The sequence below is a fragment of the Polyodon spathula genome, chromosome 11 (assembly GCF_017654505.1).
Source record: "Polyodon spathula isolate WHYD16114869_AA chromosome 11, ASM1765450v1, whole genome shotgun sequence".
Taxonomy (NCBI): Eukaryota; Metazoa; Chordata; class Actinopteri; order Acipenseriformes; family Polyodontidae; genus Polyodon; species Polyodon spathula.
Window position 1 is genome coordinate 38,712,305 of NC_054544.1, and position 21,077 is coordinate 38,733,381.

At 36.6% G+C, this 21,077-nt stretch overlaps 1 pseudogene; it reads right to left on the bottom strand.

The window, feature by feature from the left end:
• The window catches only part of LOC121323627, a 44,106-nt pseudogene extending 23,418 nt beyond the window's left edge, over positions 1–20,688 (bottom strand).
• Positions 20,689–21,077: the final 389 nt, after the last annotated feature.

Below are 21,077 nucleotides of genomic sequence, written 5' to 3' on the forward strand. Positions count from 1 at the left end.
AGATGGGTAAGAATGTAAAGTTCTTGAAATGGAATAAGTAACAAGTACAACAATAAGTAACAAGAAACATGTTGACTACCCTCCATGAGTACAGTACTGGGACAAATAAATACATGCAGAACACTTGGGGATAGCATATATAACCCCATTCAGACCACCCTAGAAAATAAGTTTCTGTCATGGTGACTGCCGAGACTGCTACACGATTAAACATGATAAATATCTTGGCATTCACCCTTGCAGAAAGACATTTTTATAAGCATTGCCTTCACAATTTGGTAAAATGTCTGAGCTTGCCCAGGACAGAATGGCATGGGGTATTCAGGTCAGAATTGAAGTGCGTTTTCCAAAGCTGTGAGGGGAAGTGTTTTACATTCACACTGCAGTATAATACAGCTTGAAAGTGGCCAACTTCACAATGTCTTGCCAAAGACTGCTTTTGGCTGCACTCACCAGGCCAACCCTTTCTTTCAGTCTGGGAGGTCTGTATCTAGCTGCTCGTAAAAAGGTGACCTGTTGTTCTGAACGTTATGTCATTTTATTTGACCAGTCTAGACATTTTATATAACAAGCAACTTAGAGTTATTGGTAAATTAAGTCCTACAGCATAGTCAATTATTGTATTAAAGCTTATTTAGAAAGAAGTGAAAAGTAAAATTCTCTGATGGAACATTTCGACGTGCAGTCTTTATCAATGAGTTCATGAAGTGTTATAAAACTACAGGAGTCCGTTTCAGTGTTATTTGTGCAGACTTTAATATCCTTCATTTCAGCGAGGTACATCCCATTTGCCACTCTTATTGCTTCAGCCCCCTACTGCTTTTATCCAATCCTTCACAGTCGCCCCTTTCCCGCACTTCACTCAAGCACAGACTCCCTGCTGTTGCTTGTGTTTGGAGCAAGGTGGTGCCAGCCAGTCAGCACAATTTACACACAGGATATTATATTTTTCAGGTAACCAACGCACTTTCGTGTGATTGATAGATTGCAAAATAATGGATAACAGCATGGGACGGCTCCCATGTGACTTCTTACAGAAGTTGGAAACGAGCCCCAAAGGAGATGCCGACCAAAACTTTGATCTGGTTATTCACTGCTACCCTCATTGAACAAGCTGGATTTTCAGCAGCTCGGCACATTAGAATATAAATCATGGCAGTGAAAAATATTCAGTTATTTTAACTGCTAGTTAATGAAGCAATTTCACAAACAATATTACATATCACAATATTATATATGATTTTTTAGATATATTTCAAAATGCAGATAAAACAACTATGTTGTACAAATTTTTTTTTACCACATACATTTACATACTTGTTTGATTGTGATGATGTACATTAATAACATGTATTTAGCATTTAAGTTATTTTTTAATTATGCTGTATGTACAGTATAGCATAGCTAGTATTCAGTTAATATACCTGTATTTTGAAATGTAGGCCATATTTTATACTATATGCCAAAAATCACTTATCTTTGTCCCAGCTGCCAAAGCTGCATTCAGGGTGGAGTAGCCATAATTAAAATGTTGCCCTCAGGCTTCACATGTTTGGTTAAAATTAATTCAAGAACCGTAGACATTGTGAATCAAAGATGCAGTGACCCTCAATCAAACTCAATTTTACACGAAAATAGAATCCCTTCCCGTTTACTAAAAAATTCCATGGTGTAGCCTCTTGTGCACTCTACTTTAACATAAAGCACAATTACATCTTCAAAGTTTATAGCTTTATATGGTAACAACCTTCTTGAATATATACAAAACAAATGAGTATATCATCTTTGCAATACTAACTGTTTTCTAAAAAACAGAGAAGATGCTGATAAACTGTTACCTCACATTAGCAGTAGATGTACTGTTTGGATCATTCTGAGCTACATACATTTTTACACTGTATTATTGGGTAAAAACATGAGCACATAGCCCTGGTGAAAGGGACCCATGCTTGGATATAAATGTTGATGAATGATAAATGGTCATGTAATAGGCTTCAGTGCAGGATTTAGATATTTATCAATTGGCAGGCATATAAAAAGCTGTTCTTTCGGCACCCCTGCTGTGTCACAGGTTGTACTGGCATAACATACAGACTTACATTCAAAACATTTATCAAGGCAATATGGATCAAAAAAAGATAAAAGCCTCTTTTCCATAACATAAAAAACCATTGCAGATGGGCTCTGCTGAAAGAACAGAACTATTCCAATCAAACCGTATAATACATCTGTCTTTGCTTCCTGCCTCTGAGATTTAATGTGTTGGCTCAGCGAAATTTATGACAGGTTAACTCTTTTGCAGACAGTAACACTGACATTCTAGACAGTGTGCACAGGTCTCTTTTCTGTTTCTTCGTTTTTGTACCTTGGGGTGAGAAAAGCACATTAATCATGCAATGTATATAAAGATTCTTTCGCCTGTAATTTCATTCAGATGTGCTATAGAGAAAGTCTTCACTCTGTAGGGGTTCTCTCAACATATTCACACCTTTTTCAAACCAAAATGTTCTAACTAAATGGGGAAAACCAATACATTAAGTTACTTGCAATTTGAACGCGCAGGGCAATATATATTGTATTCCACAAAAATAAAAGAGTCAGAACTAGAATTAAAACCATGTCTTGACCTATATCCATTGTACATGTAAAGATGTAAGTTTTACTGTCCAGACCAAGTTTCATCGTAACCATAATTGAATAAGTGTGACATACAGATAGACAGCAAGATGGGGTCCAGTTTTTAACATTTCCAGCGGAGGACAATAATAATGTAACCCAAGTTCAGCATTTTGGTCAAACATGTATCTTCATAGTTGAAATTGCAGAAATGCCAATATGGTAATTTACTTCGACAAACCAGTCACTGAATTAAAACTGTTAATTCTATAAACAGAAATGCTCTGTGCAAGGATTTCTGACACTTTCAATTCAGGGACCAAATACCCTATTCCCTTCTCATTTAAAACGTGAAATGTACTGTCCTGGCTCTCACTGTTACCAGCTGTTTAGCACAGTCTATCTTTAACCCAGGAACTGTAGAACACACATTTCATTGGAGAAGGAAAAACACCTTCACAAACCTGTCACGTCAGAACCTCACTTAACTTTGTGACACAAATCCCTGCTACATCTTTCAAACAGGACCCCGCTTTGACTCCTTCCTTTTGGACATTCAGCGTATCACCTCTTAAAGTAACATCCAAGGCACACAAAGAGATTTGTTTCAGCTGTCAAATTCCCCATCGACACTTCGAATCATTCACACCGCTGGAAGCAGCCCTGGGGAGGGCGGGGGGGAACGTTTCTGCAGCAGGCAGTTTCACACCATTGGGTAACTCTATCTCCAAACCTATCCATCACCTTTGGGGTATTTTTAAGGAAGGCAGCATTGTGTTCAAAGTCTCATTAGGCTCCCAGTCCCTGTCATCTATGTGACTAATTTAGATCATTTTATTTAGATTTGCTATGTCACAGTCAGATGTAAAGTTTAAAGCAAGCAGTGTAACTCTAAACAGCCTGCTTAACCAAGTGAAGGAGAGAAGCAGTAATTTCTTTTTTTTCAGTAGTTTCACAGTAATTCTCAAGGGAGGGCAGGGATAACCCTGGCTGGTTAATCTTGGTTAACCATGGTGTCTCCTGAGAGTCCTTGTGTGATCATTACTGCTCATTGAAGCTATGCTTAAAGCAGCAGGTACTGCATTTCTACATATATTGAAATAGGGTTTTGACTTCTGTTTCTCTCCTACATTTGTTAGCCTTACAACAGCCTTTAAAAAGTGCCAAATAACCAAACAAACTGGGTATTTGGCATGTATTAAGTTAACCTAGTGTTTGTTATTTGGTAGTTTTATAAGGGTAGCAGTGAGTAAATTCAGTTCTAAGGGTAGGTTACACAATATAGTTTTAAAATCAGATATATATCACCAATTCACTCTGGGCTAGATTCTCAAAGCTGACCACTCCAAAACATCATTGGCACAATACTTTTAGATAGTAAAAACACAACCAATAAAAAAAGAAATAAACAACTCAGACATTTCATTTAGGGGTTTTGTGAGTAGTTCAGCGTTTGGAGTAAATAGCTTTGAGAATCTTGCCCTTAGTATTTCTGTAACAGCAGAGTAAATAGCAACCAAAAACATTAATAAAATATATATGTACATTGAGACTACAGCTGTTGTATCTGTAGCACATCTAAAAAGCTACAATATTTTGCTATAAACACCTGTATTGCATTTAGTACAACAGCAGGAACGTTGTTTCTACTTTCTTAGGAAATCAAAGTGTAAGGAAGTTTATTTTTCTTTAATCAATAACACACCTTGGTTCCAATATGTTGGGAGTTAATGTTAGCTCATAAATTTGTTTTCTAAAAACATACATTTTCTAGAGGGTTAGATTAAAGGGCCTAACAAAGGACATGTCTGGAGGGTTGTAGTTTAAACATTTTTATTGTACTTCATGTAGACAATTCAAAGGAAGGGTCCAGCTTTCTGATTTAGTATGCTGTCATGCAAATTTTCATGGAACGAAAACTCACCATGAAAGAAACCATATGTGTTTCAGAATTCTGTGAACATCAAGTGAAACTGAACTTAATGCGTACCCAAAGCACACAGCAGTTTAAAACACAAAGCTGTTTACCAAATAGGTTAAAACAATTTATCTTAACCATTTCAAGAGACTGTCAGAAACCTTATACTTTAATGTAATACTTTATTTTCATCGCTGATACTGTCTAACGGCATTTTCACTGTTACACTCATGGTACTGAAAGTAACTGCCCATGAAAATACCTGCTCCAAGAAGCAACAAATGTATCAATATTAAAACACATTTTAGGTAAATATGTTAAAGCAGGCTAATGTTACCGTACTATTATGAATATGCTATATATATAATATATATATATATATATTATATATATATATATATATATATATATATATATATATATATATATATGTACACACACACACACACATTTCAAAGCTGTAACTGTCTTCAGGGTTGCCACTGAGGCCATAAATAACCTACATAGAAAAATAAAGTCTAACTTGGTTCTCTGAGTGTTTTTATATATAGTTTTTATCTAAACTCATTTACAGTATAGGTATGCATGTGTGCGTTCTTCGCTTATATCAGGTGGTCACGGAACTTGAATGCCACATTAACTGCTTTTGTATTATTTCTCAGGAACAATGCTTTCATACACAACAGTCCCTGTGCAAATGGAAGCCATAAAGAAAATAACGGCTGCAAGGAACGTTAGAATGGAAATAAAACAGACAACGATCTACAGAACTGCAATATACACAAAACCCCATAACTAAATCAAAAGGGAGAGTAGCTCAGCATCTATTCCACAGATATTGTATTACCGCACAGTGCTCAAAGCTTGTCCTGTTTCACATGGTTCGAATGAATCAGTCACCATAAACAATTTTTACAAGCTGTAAAAGGTAACTGGCCATGCTTTAATATGTAAAAAGGTAACTAAGCATGATTTATGTTGGGGGTTGACAACATGTGCTTTGAGGTAACATGTGAAAGTGGCAGATTAGCTATCCATGTTACATATCTGTATAAATATTAATTATAAAACATTCCTCAGCACAGTGTGTGTGTGTGTGAGAGAGAGAGAGAGAGAGAGAGAGAGAGAGAGAGAGAGAGAGAGAGAGAGAGAGAGAGAGAGAGAGAGAGAGATTCTAATTCGAGTACGCTGGGGGTGTTCTCTTTGCTTCATTTGAGAATCAGACAGGCGGCCAGCAAGTTAATTTTGATATAAAATGGTTTCAGTCACCGTGCTTTTAACCTGAACCTCAAGTTGCAAAGTAAAAAAAAGTATGAGTTTGTTTTGTTTTGTTTTTTTTTTCAATAATTTTTAAACAGAAACGTACAGCTGGTTTTAAGAACCCAATTTGTGTAGGATAGTGTTGTGTGATGCTATGCCTACTAGATTCTGACCTGTCAGGGACATCATGTTAAAAGCTCTAGAACCCACCTGCAGAACAGCCCTCTTTTGCACAGTGGTGAAGACGCTCACTTGCGATTGCATGATCTCCGGTAAGTGTCCGGTCTCGTCTCTATTAAACTAATCTTAGACAAACTAATGTTAGCTCTAATCTAGTGCTAATCACGATCTGTGAAACCAGCTGTTAATGCAATTGCAAGCAGAAATTATCCAATTATTATTCCTTTCTTACTATTTTTGTCCTTGTATGTATACTCTTTGATAATAAATCTGGATCATTCTGTTTAAAATATATTCAGAAAATACATTTTAAAATTAATTTTGTAACATGTGCAGGTTTTTTTTTTTTTTTTTAACATTCACCAGATCAAACAATTCAGAGATCTGGCCTTATGGACCAAACCGAGAACATGCACATTTCATTTCAAGTGGATTCCTGCGTCTCCACAGTTTCACAGATGGGAGGCCAAGTGTTCTGCCCACACAGACAGCAAGTGGCTGCTGGACTGACCAACCCTTGACTCGGTTGGTCCTGTGCACGTCTCCCTGCTCTGAGCTACAGGTCAATTCACAAGATCCACAGTCACCTGCTGGGGCAGAAGGAACGTGAGCAGTGTGCACAAGGCAGGCACAGGAAGGGTGCTGACAGCAGAGCTGGGGCATGGAGGAGCCTGGGTCACAGCTGCCCAGAATCTCCAGCTAGTGAACAACCCATGTGAAAACAGCAATACACCTGAAATAGAACACCAACTGGACCCCATTCACAAATCATTTTAGTTATGAATAAAAGACAATCCAGCAACTCTGATGGAATGGTTTGTAAACCATGTGGAAAAGTGTATGAGCTCTATCATTGATATGCAGAGGCTTAATATAAAATATTACAGAGACCTACAGTAGGCTTTATCAGTGACTTGAAGATACATATAATAACTATAAGAAGGTGGTATTGTATTTTCACAGTGCTGGTCCATTTGCCTTAGATAACTTTTAAAAAAGCCAGACTTGATAACATGATAGATTGTGGATGTTTGTCATCAGTATATATATATATATATATATATATATATATAGATAATATATAAAAGAAACAAAAAGTTAAACTCGAGGATGTTAAATAACTGCAGTTATTTTTACTGGAAGCACAACATTTACTTTTCCTATTATTCCTGAGAGTCTGGGAGGATAACCTCCATCTGAAAGCAATTACAACAGCTAAGAGTATGGTGTGAGAGTTATAGCCTTCACAGGGAAAGACTCTGGCTTCTTAGGTTTGACACTTTTAACCTCGGTCCCTGAAGGCAAGGGAGGGGGGTTGGCTAAAGACGTCTGGTTTAAGCAATTATTGTAAATGAGCTAATAATGTTTATGCTCTTATTAGTGCCACTAAAAAAAAAAAAAAAAGGAAAAAAGCAATTAGAAGAGTACATCAATTTCTCTGGAAAACATTTTCCTGAGAGACTGCAAAGCCTTTTTATCTGAGGAAACTATTCTGTGGCACGGTTTCGCCTTTGTTTAGCTTTCTGTATCTGACAAAATACTAGCTTATCAGTTCCACAGGGAAGCAAGGCCTTGTCCAGACATTTTTAAAGAAAGACCTTTTTTATATTACTATTGTAATACACTGAAATTAGAGTTTGACAGATATATGATCATACTAATCCGATGTACACCTGTCTTATTACTAATGAATCGCAGAACATACAGTATGTGTGTTAAATATTTTATAGACTCTATTCAATTTCTGACTCTCATTTTTTATCGCTCTCCAAGAGCATCAATTACAAAACAGGAACCTGCTTTTTTTTCGCATACCTCATAAAAGTGTCATACCATAAGAAGAAAGGCAATGGCCCAAAATGCAACTAAAATTCTCAGTAAATGGTGTTGCTTCATATAACAGTTGTTCGTGGTGTGCCTTTTAAAGTAAATCGTTTTTTTTTTCCTTTCTTGTGGAAGTCAGCTGAGAGCCATGTCTAAAAAAATATTTGAAATGAAGCTTTGGTGCGTGACACTACTGAATTATTCTTATCAGCTTTGTTATACTGGCAGAAAAGAAAGTCTCTCACTTAAAAACCTCCAATAAAAAACCTCCAAAAATTCAGTTACGCAGTTCTTGCAAAAACTCATTTCTACACAATCACACGTTGTGCTACACAACAAACAACTTTAACATTGATATATAATTTTAAGATATTAATAGATGTATGTAGTCTGCTTTTTCCCCCTTTACCTGTTTTCTATTACAGGTGCGTTTATAAATTAACATTATATATTATAGCTCCCTTTGATGCAATACCAAGCATCGCCTTCAAAGCCGCCATTAACTGAAACAGCTTTTTAATGTGAAACAAATACTAATAAAATAACTTACACATTATAAAGCACATTTGTCTTTAGCCAGCATTATTTTTTAAAAAAATATTCCAGCCTTCCTGTTCCAGTGATTTTTATATGTGCATTCGGGTGTGGTTTGCGACTCTGTGAGTGCAGAAAGATGCATTAGAAATGGACATAATCATTTGACACGAGGTAACAGTTGCGGGGACCAGAGATGGTATTTACATTTACTGGATTCAACTCAAGCCCAAGTGCATTATTTGTCAGGAGGTTTTGTCAAACAAAACCTTATAATTGACATGCCATTTATCTACAAAGCATTCAGAATGTGAAAAAAACAAATGAAACAAAAGAAACAGGAACTTTGCCATTAGAAACTTTCAATGCGCAAAATGACAACATTCCTTGCTGCCATTATATATATATTATATAAATACTTTACTTTCTACACGTACTTATACATATACATATCAAAAGTTGTTTTGAAATGCTGTTGTAAAAAAATACGAGACAAGTGGTTGGTGGGAAAAACACCAAGATGGTCCTGACACTGAAAAAGGCTGGGAACCACTGCTGTAGATGTTCCAAGGGACTGCAAACTCAAAGTACAAATAAAAATCTTGCATCAAATCATTCAGTAGATAAGGGAAAAATGTCGAGTCTGTCTATGTTTTTAAATTCCCCCAACCATTTTCTTTAGAGGTGATTTTAAAAACAGGTATAGCCATAGCTCCAGGGCAACAGCTGAGCTAAATATAAGAATTTATAGTGGCCAAATGGTAACCCTACTGTACAAAAAAAACCATTTATAGATATTGGGCTACATATTACAAATTGTCATTGTCACAGTTTTTCCAGCAAGTAAAAACACACACCACACATTTAAAATGAATAAATGAGAAATAAAACAACTTAGACATTTAATTCAAGGGCTTTTAATTAGTCTTAAGCTGTTTTAGAATTGCAATTAAAATGTAGGGACTAACAAACGACCTGTGTTTACCAGTATGAAATTGTGGCCAGGAACATAGGCAGTAAGAAGTTCACTCAGAACATAATCAGAGCAAAACTGTGAAATCAATATGAATCAATAACTAGCCGCCAATACAGGGACCTAAATAGCATCATGTGCACCCTGAAAGACACACATGGTGCATTCTGCAGTGGATTTAGAGGGAGAAACACACTCACCTGTGAGCATCTTCTGTGATTTTCACACCATTCCAGAATCTCATCATTCTGAAAGAGAAGCACAGAAAAGGGAATGGCAGAGTACATTTGAACTGTGACACAATATGAAAAACAACCTAACATTTATAACCTGTAACAAAACAAAAAAAAAAGGTTAATTGCACCATAAAGCTTTCACCTACTGTATAATCTACTGCAACACAACCCTGCATTACATAAATAACAGCCATCAGCCACTGACATCTTTATAGACATGTAAAAGTGACGCAGAACAGCCACTGACTTTTACAGCATTCTCACTTAAGCTGAGGGAACACAAAGCCACTTTTTCAGGTATAGTGGCTTGAAACCTGGTGCCAGCAGATCTGGTTTGAGGGAACTTTGCTGTATCAAACCCCAAGTCTCCCCTTGTTTGCTATGCAGTGGCTTTGTGTTCCCTCAGCTTTAGAGTGGCTGTCTTCTTTGAACTATGAATTGCTACACATTTCTCTTTCAAAACTTTTTATCTGTATTTTCATGCCATGGGTCATTAAATCACCAAATAGTTTGCTATCACAGTTTACCTGTACCATCAGAATACTGTATTACCATGTGCGTTTCAATTAATAAAAGCCCTTCTCAACTATTGTTATTGTTGTGATTAAAAAGCTTATGCTTAATAAGCAGTGATGTGGAATAAAATGTCAGCTGGGCAACAGGATCTGCTCCATGTACCTCTGTAGTGTACACAGTGCATCCAAATCTGTATTTACAAAGACTCACAAAGAGTGCTAGCAGCTAGAGTACACAGGAGTCAGCAACAGCAATACAAGGCATTTCCTAAGCAGTGCAACATTACGAAGTTGTCAAGAAGCCATAGCAACAGGTTGCTGTCTTCAAGTCAAAACTTTTCAGTAAAGGAATGCGATGTTAATGCCAACCGCAAATACATGTGATTAAAGTGGTGCAAAGCCAGGCTTGGAACGCCTATTTCCCAACTCTTACTTGCACCACCAAGTCTTTCCTGTGAAGTACTCAATCAGGGAAAGACCTGGATGCAAGCCCTAGATCCACAGCCTTTTGTGACTTTGCAGACATGGCTTTAGCACTATTGTCTCTAACCTGAGCAGACAGATTGGTGTCTATGAGCTTTACACTCTTAGCTTTATATTGCAAGTTAACAATTTAAGTGACTGGGTCATATATATATATATATATATATATATATATATATATATATATATATATATATATATATGATATCTTACGTCTTACTCCAAAAGGTGGATATAAATCTGTACATGTATTGAAATTTAAAGTTTATATGTATGATTTTATTAGAATATATATATCTAATATATATATATATATATATATATATATATATATATAATATACACACACACACACACACACACACACACACACACACACACACACACTATTTGTTTAGGATACTTGTTCAATGACGAAAGACTCAAATGTATTTTTTTTTATGTGTGTGTGTGGTTTGTTTGGGTACAAAGTGTTTAAATATTATTCATGGGAATTTGTTCTCTGCTATTTAAATTATATAAGCAGGAAGCCCTGATTTCTATCAACAAGATAATATCAATGCAGATATAAGAACACCACAAACTAGCCACTAGAGACAAGGTCTTCACTGGTGGCTAACAACAATAGATTTGAAATCTCAACTCAAATGTTGTTGGCCTGTTCGGTCTGTCAGTCAGTCAGTCAATTAGTCAGTCTCCCTGTGCAGCTTTATTCTGCTCTACTTAAATGTGAAGCTATTTAGGTACTTAAAATTAAGGCAAATTCATTTTCTTAGGCAAACTACAATCTTACAAATCTAAACAGACTTGACAGCATTTGACAGCAAAAACGCCGAGATATACTGGATGTGTGTCTCCTGGAGAAATAAGGATTGCAATACAAAGCATCTGTCTCCTGGGAATATGGTTAATAGCCTTTACTTTATAATTCCACTATTATCTTGATTAGTAAATGGGATAATTTGCTTATAATGGTTTTTGCCTGGCATTTGTGAACCAGTGGCAGGCGGCATGGATTTCATTGATTTCCTTTAACAAATACATATATATATATATATATATATATATATATATATATATATATATATATATATATATATATATATATATATATATATACAGTACTGTACTGTGCAAAAGTTTTAGGCAGGTGTGAAAAAATGCTGTAAAGTAAGAATGCTTTCAAAAATAGACATGTTAATAGTTTATATTTATCAATTAACTAAATGCAAATCAAATCCATATTTGGTGTGACCACCCTTTGCCTTCAAAACAGCTTCTAGGTACACTTGCACACAGTTTTTGAAGGAACTCGGCAGGTAGGTTGGCCCAAACATCTTGGAGAACTAACCACAGTTCTTCTGTGGATTTAGGGAGCCTCAGTTGCTTCTCTCTCTTCATGTAATCCCAGACAGACTCGATGATGTTGAGATCAGGGCTCTGTGATTTTTGTAGGCATATAGTCAGGTGTATGATTAAACAATTATACCAAACAGGTGCTAATGATCATCTATTCAATATGTAGGTTGAAACACTATCATTAACTGAAACGGAAACAGCTGTGTAGGAGGAATAAAACTGGGTGAGGAACAGCCAAACTCAGCTAACAAGTTGAGGTTGCTGAAGACAGTTTACTGTCAAAAGTCATACACCATGGCAAGACTGAGCACAACAACAAGACACAAGGTAGTTATGCTGCATCAGCAAGGTCTCTCCCAGGCAGAAATTTCAAGGCAGACAGGGGTTTCCAGATGTGCTATCCAAGCTCTTTTAAAGAAGCACAAAGAAACGGGCAACGTTGAGGACCATAGATGCAGTGGTCAGCCAAGGAAACTTACTGCAGCAGATGAAAGACACATCATGCTTACTTACCTTCGCAATGGAAAGATGTCCAGCAATGCCATCAGCTCAGAATTGGCAGAAAACAGTGGCACCCTGGTACACCCATCTACTGTCCGGAGAAGTCTGGTCAGAAGTGGCCTTCATGGAAGGCTTGCGGCCAAAAAGCCATACCTCCGACATGGAAGCAAGTCCAAGCGACTCAACTATGCACGAAAACACAGGAACTGGGGTGCAGAAAAATGGTAGCAGGTGCTCTGAACTGATGAGTCAAAATCTGAAATATTTGGCTGTAGCAGAAGGCAGTTTGTTCGCCGAAGGGCTGGAGAGTAGTACACAAATGAGTGTCTGCAGGCAACAGTGAAGCATGGTGGAGGTTCCTTGCAAGTTTGGGGCTGCATTTCTGCAAATGGAGTTGGGGATTTGGTCAGAATTAATGGTCTCCTCAATGCTGAGAAGTACAGGCAGATACTTATCCATCATGCAATACCATCAGGGAGGCATCTGATAGGCCCCAAATTTATTCTACAGCATGACAACGACCCCAAACATACAGCGAAAGTCATTAAGAACTATCTTCAGTGTAAAGAAGAACAAGGAGTCCTGGAAGTGATGGTATGGCCCCCACAGAGCCCTGATCTCAACATCATCGAGTCTGTCTGGGATTACATGAAGAGAGAGAAGCAACTGAGGCTGCCTAAATCCACAGAAGAACTGTGGTTAGTTCTCCAAGATGTTTGGGCCAACCTACCTGCCGAGTTCCTTCAAAAACTGTGTGCAAGTGTACCTAGAAGAACAGATGCTGTTTTGAAGGCAAAGGGTGGTCACACCAAATATTGATTTGATGTAGATTTTTCTTCTGTTCACTCACTTTGCATTTAGTTAATTGACAGGAATATAAACTATTAACATGTCTATTTTTGAAAGCATTCTTACTTTACAACATTTTTTCACACCTGCCTAAAACTTTTGCACAGTACTGTGTATGTGTATATATATATATATATATATATATATATATATATATATATATATATATATATATATATATATATATACACACATATATATATATATGGCACATGTATGTGTGTTATGTATATGTACTTATATATATATATATATCCTATATATATATATATATATATATATATATATATAAATATTTTTTTTATTTGATCTCAGCCACTGAAGTGTGTATTCAAATGTATTGATGTTTCTACAGGAATAATTAATTTAGATTGAGCTGGAGAAGCCTAGAATTGGCTGATTACCTGTCATTTACAAAGGCATTTATGAACATCCAGTTATAAATCCCTATTTTAAAAGGTAGTAGTTTCCAATTGTATTTGGAATAGTTATACATTCACGGGAAAAGTGCCACCTTATTTCACTTCACTGCTAACTATATGCTAAGAAATGGGTCTTTTCTGCTCATACCCCATAATACCTTCTTCACACTACTTAAATACTGCACCTGATTGCATTCACTTTGTTCACTTTCAAAACGTGACAAGGGTGCATTACTGAATTTCGGTAGTGTGGATGGGATATTTATATACTTTACAACCTTGGTATCCCTGGAGTAATATTTGTTTAATCTTCAAATACATTCAGTGCAGCGGTATCCCATTATATATTTACTACCAATTCAGCAGAATGACGGTGTGGATCATGTGTTATTCATTTAGGGCCCAAAATGGGGTCCTTCAGTGGGAGGCACAGCCAAGACTGGTAAAACATTTTTTTGTGATTGTATTTCTTGTGTACAGCTAATCAAAGCTAAGAGATGATGGTAACTGGCTGCAGTCAAACAGCTTGGATTCAAACCCAGGCCAGAGGTGAAAGGAAGTCACGAGAGACTAGTGAAGGAACCTGCTGCGCCACCCAGTCCCAGCTTCTCCATCTCTTACAAAGCCATGCATTCCTGTTCTGTCAGATAAACACATGGTCAAACAATACTCTCGCAGCTTAGAATTCAGGAGTGATGACAGCACTTGGAGTCTTTGTTCTTCTGATAGCACGCAATACAATCTAGTAGGGAGTTGCAGCTCATAAATATATTATCTTGCTATTTCTCACCCCTAATGAGTATGATATGCTTTATCTGGAGTAATCTGCTTGTGTTAGGATTTCAGCATGTTGCTATCAAAATCAAGTTTCATTTCCAAGCCTTGGCACACCTATGCAGCCCAAACATGTGTGGAAGGATTTGAATGGCTGACAACACAAAGCAAGAACACAGGGAATGTCAGAGGCAGACTAAATTAATTGCTTAAGGAAGCAACCTAAGGCAGCATGTCGTCTAACATGGCACGCCTTGAATGAACACCCATTTTACACATTTTATACTTGTACTGCTACCTTGTATGTAGTGTACAAGAATGTTACAGTGAAATGAAAACATTATAAAATAACTTAAAGTATGTACTCATTTGTATTGGATCTGACACACAAACATGCACACTGGAATATATTAAAATCTTTCTTGTTATGCAAGTTTAGTAGGTCGTTTTTACAACTAATGTCACAGTAATGTCAATTAATGTCATAGTAACATGCCTAATCTAGTGAACTGTGTCCTTTTCCAGGTTTGTTAGGCTTAATTTACTAGTAAATGTACTTCACATTACCAAAAACACTTTAAACAAGATTTGGAGAAGCTACCTGCTGGTGTGTGTTTAAGATCATGCTATTTAGTAAGAAAAAACTATCTATGTTAATCGAAGCCGGTAGAAGAACCATAATTATTTATTTGACTTTATTCTATCCCAAGACCTTATACTGCCCAGGGTATTCAATCTGATCCCCCAAAAAGGGTCATTTGAGGCTATGCAATGATGGGCTGAAGGTCTACAATCACATTAGCTTAAGAAGAACAGGAGTACTGCTCTTGAAATCCAGGGCTTATTGGCTCAAAAAGCTCAATCTACCCACACTAGTACATGGATTAAAACTGTTCCTCAAATACTGTCTGATCATGCACCTTCAAAGAGCTAACCATTAAACACCTTCAGAAAAGAGACACACAAAAACATCTGCCGGCTGTAAACTGAGGAAGCCCTCAAAAAAAAAAAAAAAAAAAAAAAAAAAATCCAAAAGTGTTTGAGATTCATCTGAATGAAATGGCAAGAATCTTTTATGACAACTCAGCCACTTAAAAATCATTTCCTATGTGGATTCTGAATGGGAGGGATAAAAAAATATTTATTTTTGTCCCTTTTCTACAGATCCCCCTCCCTTTTAAAAAAAAACCTTTAACATTAAACATGGGATTTTAAAATGGCTTGCACTGTATCTGAACGTCTGTGTGAAAGACACATGTGTTGTATTTCCACATGTTGAAAACCTATTCTTTCTAGGAGGAGCTGATCCTGACATTAAGACACAGCCCACCTAAAATCCTGTTTAATCTTCTTCACTGCTAAATGAAAAATGATCCAGGAGAGGCTGGAGGTCCCTAGGGAGTGGCTGACTCTGCATACTTCCCTGATAATAGAGGATTCTCAAATATACAATTCACTGCAATTTCTTTTCTTTGAGGTGATTGTAACATTTTGAAAGGACAAGCAAGTTCCATTCCATGACAAAAGTTGTTTTTTTTTGTTTTTTTTTACTCCCGCAAAGGGCAAATATTAGCGCTGAATAATACAGTATCATATTGAATTACATGAAGTACAAATCAATTCAAGATCAGTGCAAAGTAAACATGAAACCACCAGTCAATCAATCTCTATATTATATTTATTAAAGTGTATCTTCAAACTGCATTTTACTTATTATTTACTGACCCTTTGCCATTGTGTGACGTTTTCAGTCATTCAGAATTACTCTTTATTGCAATTAGTCACATACTGGTTTAAATTATTTTTTATCCTGTGTTAACGTGCTTTCATCTTAGTGCATGAGCTGCTCTTCAGTTCACGGTGTCTGGCATAGATAAGTAACACAGACCAAATTAACCAATGTGTCTTTATATCCCTTATATTCAAATTTTTTTTTTTTAAATAGTAATTTGATATTTTTTTTAACAATTTTATAACCACATTTGTGCACCCAAATCCAGCCCCAACTAGTGATCTGCCACTTTGGAGTACAGTATGTTTGTTTGCTGGCAATACTCTGGCAATGCTGTGCACTAGATGGCTTATCAATATAAAGACACTTTGGTCATATATTACACATGTCTATTGCAGGCAGCTAGAACAGGGGCAGCTGCTAGGCTCATATTAACAGCAACTTAATACAGATACAAAAAACACAATATTTGAATAATTGCATTAAGTAGCACTCAGCATGATTGCAACCATCATGAAAACATTACTCAAAATGTTGTCCATGATATAAAAGGATTAGGACGGGGGTATCAAAATCTGCAACGGTTATTCAGAAAAATTAGTCTAGTGGTTTAAAATGTTTCTTTAGCTTCAATTTCCTGTAATCAAGAATTACCCTTTCATGCTAAATAAGACTGATCGAACTCCAGACAACAAGGGAATTCATCTTAACCTACATCCACCATCTGTTTGCAAGCAAAGCCTTGTTTTTACATGAAAGAAATGGAGCTGTCTCTAATTCTTCACTCCCTGAAATGCTCTGTTGGTTCACAGGTGTGGGAGTGCAGAGCACATGGATTCTTAATGGGTCTTTTGTTAATATGTGAAGTTACTGTGGTGGAACCCAGTTAACTAATAGTCCTCTGTGTACAGCCGTAGCATATCATGTTATCAGTAAAGGCACAACAGTTCTCATTTGGGGAGTTCACGTTCAAGAATGTTTGACATCTACAGCATGAAGAGAAATATTACATCATTTCAGGCTCTTTACAGACCAAGACTGACAGACAGCGATTCCAGACCCTAGTACAACAGTACTACTTTTGTTGGCTTTCTTCTCAAAGGTGAGAGAGTTAGGAGTTTAATCCTCTCGGAAACAAAAGAAAAAGGGATGGCTGCCTTCAATCTCGCCCCCGCAGTCTAGCCACACCGGATTCATTATTCTTACTGCTCATGAACTTTATGACCTTCCAGCTACCTCAAATAACCGCTTTATGAACAACGTATCAAATCTCAATCAGAAGAGACTCGCTTTTACATTATTACAAGTCATCTGTGGAAAGGGACATGCTTCACTGGCTTTAAAGACCACACAAAGATTATGTATATAAAATATTATAAGCATTCAGAAAAAAAATATATGGAGACCAATGTTTTTTGTTTTTTTTTACAATTTGTATTTATTTTTGCAAGTTGCTTTGGAAACACTCTAAAATGGCTGCCAATTTGAATGGGGGGATTTAAAAATAACACAGTTATGGTTAATTAATAGAGCTTCAGACACTACCCACAACATGTAAAAGGCCTGAGAAACATCCCAATACTGTCACGGAGGGTAGTGCAGACATTTTCTTGAAATCGTAGAACATGATATTTCCACTGCTTACAATATACAACGCACATAAATTCACACCTGGATCCCCAAGTAAAGGGGTTTACCCATGGGCCCTCTGCCCTCTCATCCCCATGGGTCACTAATTTCAATCAAAAGAGTAAATGAACAACCCCAGACAAGATGGAAATGGAGCAGAAAATAGGATCAAGGAAGGGTTGCCGTCTGAGCTCTCAATACAGACACTCTTAGTGGCTACGACCTCTGAACTTACTTTCACCCATCCGTGACACAGAAGACAGTCAAATTTGACACAAATCGACTGGCCTGATTGCCTTGCTCGAGGTTATAACAAACAGCAGCCTTATTGATGAAAACTAGAGCAGCAACATTGAAAATGTTTGGTAGCAGTACCTCTCATGAGGTCATATAGAAAACAAATTAAATGGCAAAACTTTTATTTGCACGGAAGCCTTTTATTAAGAGCTTTTAGAACTTTAACTAAGTTCCATTGCTTTCAAAATGTAAATCAGGAGGTGAAACTATAAAACATTTTGGCGAATGCCTTCATGAGTGTAATTCTAATTGCCATTATTTTAGAGTTGATTATTAAAGTGCACACCCTCCTTGTGACTAACCCTATATAAAAAACGGCTCTTAATTAGGACCACGCTCTGCTAGTCAATTTCGAGACAAAACATCTGACTCTATTAGGACCAGCTGTCCATTTGGTGGTAGTATCAGAGGGACCCCAAGGTATTTTGTTAGTTCTTTAGATATTATTTTGCTTTATGTATTTTTTTTTTTATTGTATTTCAGTAATTGATTTTACTAAAGTATTTTTGTAATTTATAAAAAGATTATATTAGTTGCTGATATAGCACTGGCAAAGTATTAAAAAACAGCACAGTAAAAAGAACTGACAAAGGGTCAGCTTAAAAGGGTTTAATGTTTTTGTCAATGCAGTAATATTCATATTTTATTCTTGTCAACAAAAGTGGTGGTATAGTTGGAATGCTACCAATATGCAATGAGCAAGTCCCATACATTAGACATTGTATGGGTTGTATTCCAGCTGCAGACCACACCCATTCAGCCTCAAGCACCAAAGTGAATTGAGGATCTTGCTGCTGAAAAGCTCTTGTGGAGAACCTGCATAGTCATTTTGCAGTTTACCATTTGTCTTTGTGAGCTCCATCAAAAGACTGGCTCGTCATTCAGACCCTTTCAATTGGAAAATAATCCGAAGATCTTCCCTCTATTCACACCCACTCTCTAGCAATGGTTGTATAGAAGGGTTTTAACAATATTTTATTCAAATCTGTGATTAAACATACTTTCCTGGGCATATTAAATACAATGTCCACCTAACTGGCGTACACTACGTTTTTACCAGGGTACAGTGTACAATAACTTCATACTGTACAGTACATGAAACCCCAATTAAATTCCTTTCAGTCAGAACTTGAACAGGAAGTTTTTTTTTTTTTTTTTAACTGGTTTCCCACACATTGAAAAAAAAAAATCCACAAATCATAAAGAGATGTGAATTGGAAGGATACTAGGAAGAATACAAAAAACATGATTTTGTTCCTGTTAAACACAAACTACAACATCTGGAATAACCACAAAAGCAGAGGCTCCAACCACACACGTTTTCTAACCCAATCACTCCTGTAAAACCTTTTTGTGTTTCAGTTGCACATACATTTGTACAATAGATTAACATGTACATTAATGTAAATATGTATTATAATGTTTAAAAATAAAACATATACATGATACTCTAATAATTTAAAAATAATCTTTCTCTATAGGTTTGGGCACTCAAATGTCACAAGGAAAAGTTGGTAAATTAAGTCTATAAATAAAACATACACATATGGTGAATGAGTTGTTTAATCCGTTGCGATTACTGACATGGTTCCCAATTACTATATTATTAGGAGCCATCTCTAGGGGGGCAATTTATAGTGAAGGCTTTTTAGAAATTATTAATTTCACGCTGATAACATAAATCACACGGTACACAAAGGTTTAATTTTAGACTATCAAATGCACGGTAACAGTATGTGTAAAACTTTTTAGAAGGGGGTTGGGCATTGCCCTATGGACGCCCAGAAAGACAAATTTGATTGCCTTTTGCAACGTTTTTTTCTTCAGAAGAAATGACTGTATTTCTTAATCAATTGCTGTACTTATAAAACTATACATATTTTACTACAAACAGCATTAGGCAAAGTTACAGTATAAATGGGCATGCGTTCCTAAATATTTCCTGCTGCTATGTTTCTGTAGTTTTTGCCAACTGTACAGTGTACAGGCGCGTACATAGTTCTGCATTTATAATGAAAATATATTAGATGACAATTACTTTTATATATATACTACTTACCTATTATATAATATTATTATATCTATAATATATATATATTATATATTATATATATATATAGATAGAACTTAATTGAGGTTTAGGCTGACCGACTGCAGCTTTGCTTTACCTGTAGATTTTTGAAAGAAGCGCTGAGCTGTGTGATGTGCAGCGTTAGGCAGCGGGAGCTGCATCTGGCGCTGCTTATCTTTTCCAGAACTTCGCTGTCCTCAGCAGCTGATCTACGGGCAGCGGTGGCACCAAAACACCAAAGTATCGAAAAACAGAACACCGTCCACGAACAGCTATCCATCTTACAATACTGTACGCAAGATATAATTCACGCCTCACTACAAAGCGTGTTTTTGAATCTTGAACGGTACTTTTGCGTCCAATTCTGTATTGCAATTTCTCTCTGGGCTTGCTTTGAGTAGACTCAGGTTAAAAGCTGTTCTGTGTCTCTGCCTCTGTGCAGCAATCCTGCTCGAGTGCGGACACTCCCTCCCCATTAGCACGTGTGTCACCCTGTCAGATGCCAAGAGAGAAAGAACCTTTTGTAGGACATCAATTTTTGAAGCGGAAAGGTAGACAACAAAAGGGAAGGGTGGTGCTGGGGCTAGGTGGTGTAACAACTCGTACAATAAAACCGTAACTCTTCCAATGAACTGTCCGTGATAAGCATGTGCGCAATGGTGATTTATCACAAACCACCAACTACCTAAAAAAAAAAAAAAAAAAAAAACATACAATGCACAATGACTAATGGACGCTCGTTTCAATAACTAATTTCCAAAGAGTCAGTTTTAATAGCCTGCTTTAATTAGTGGTCAATAAGAATATATGAGTGGTCGTTAATGCTTTAATGGCCGTTATATTAAAACATTAACATAACAGCAGCCATATATTCTTATTCCCATAAATGCCTAATAGCATGAGA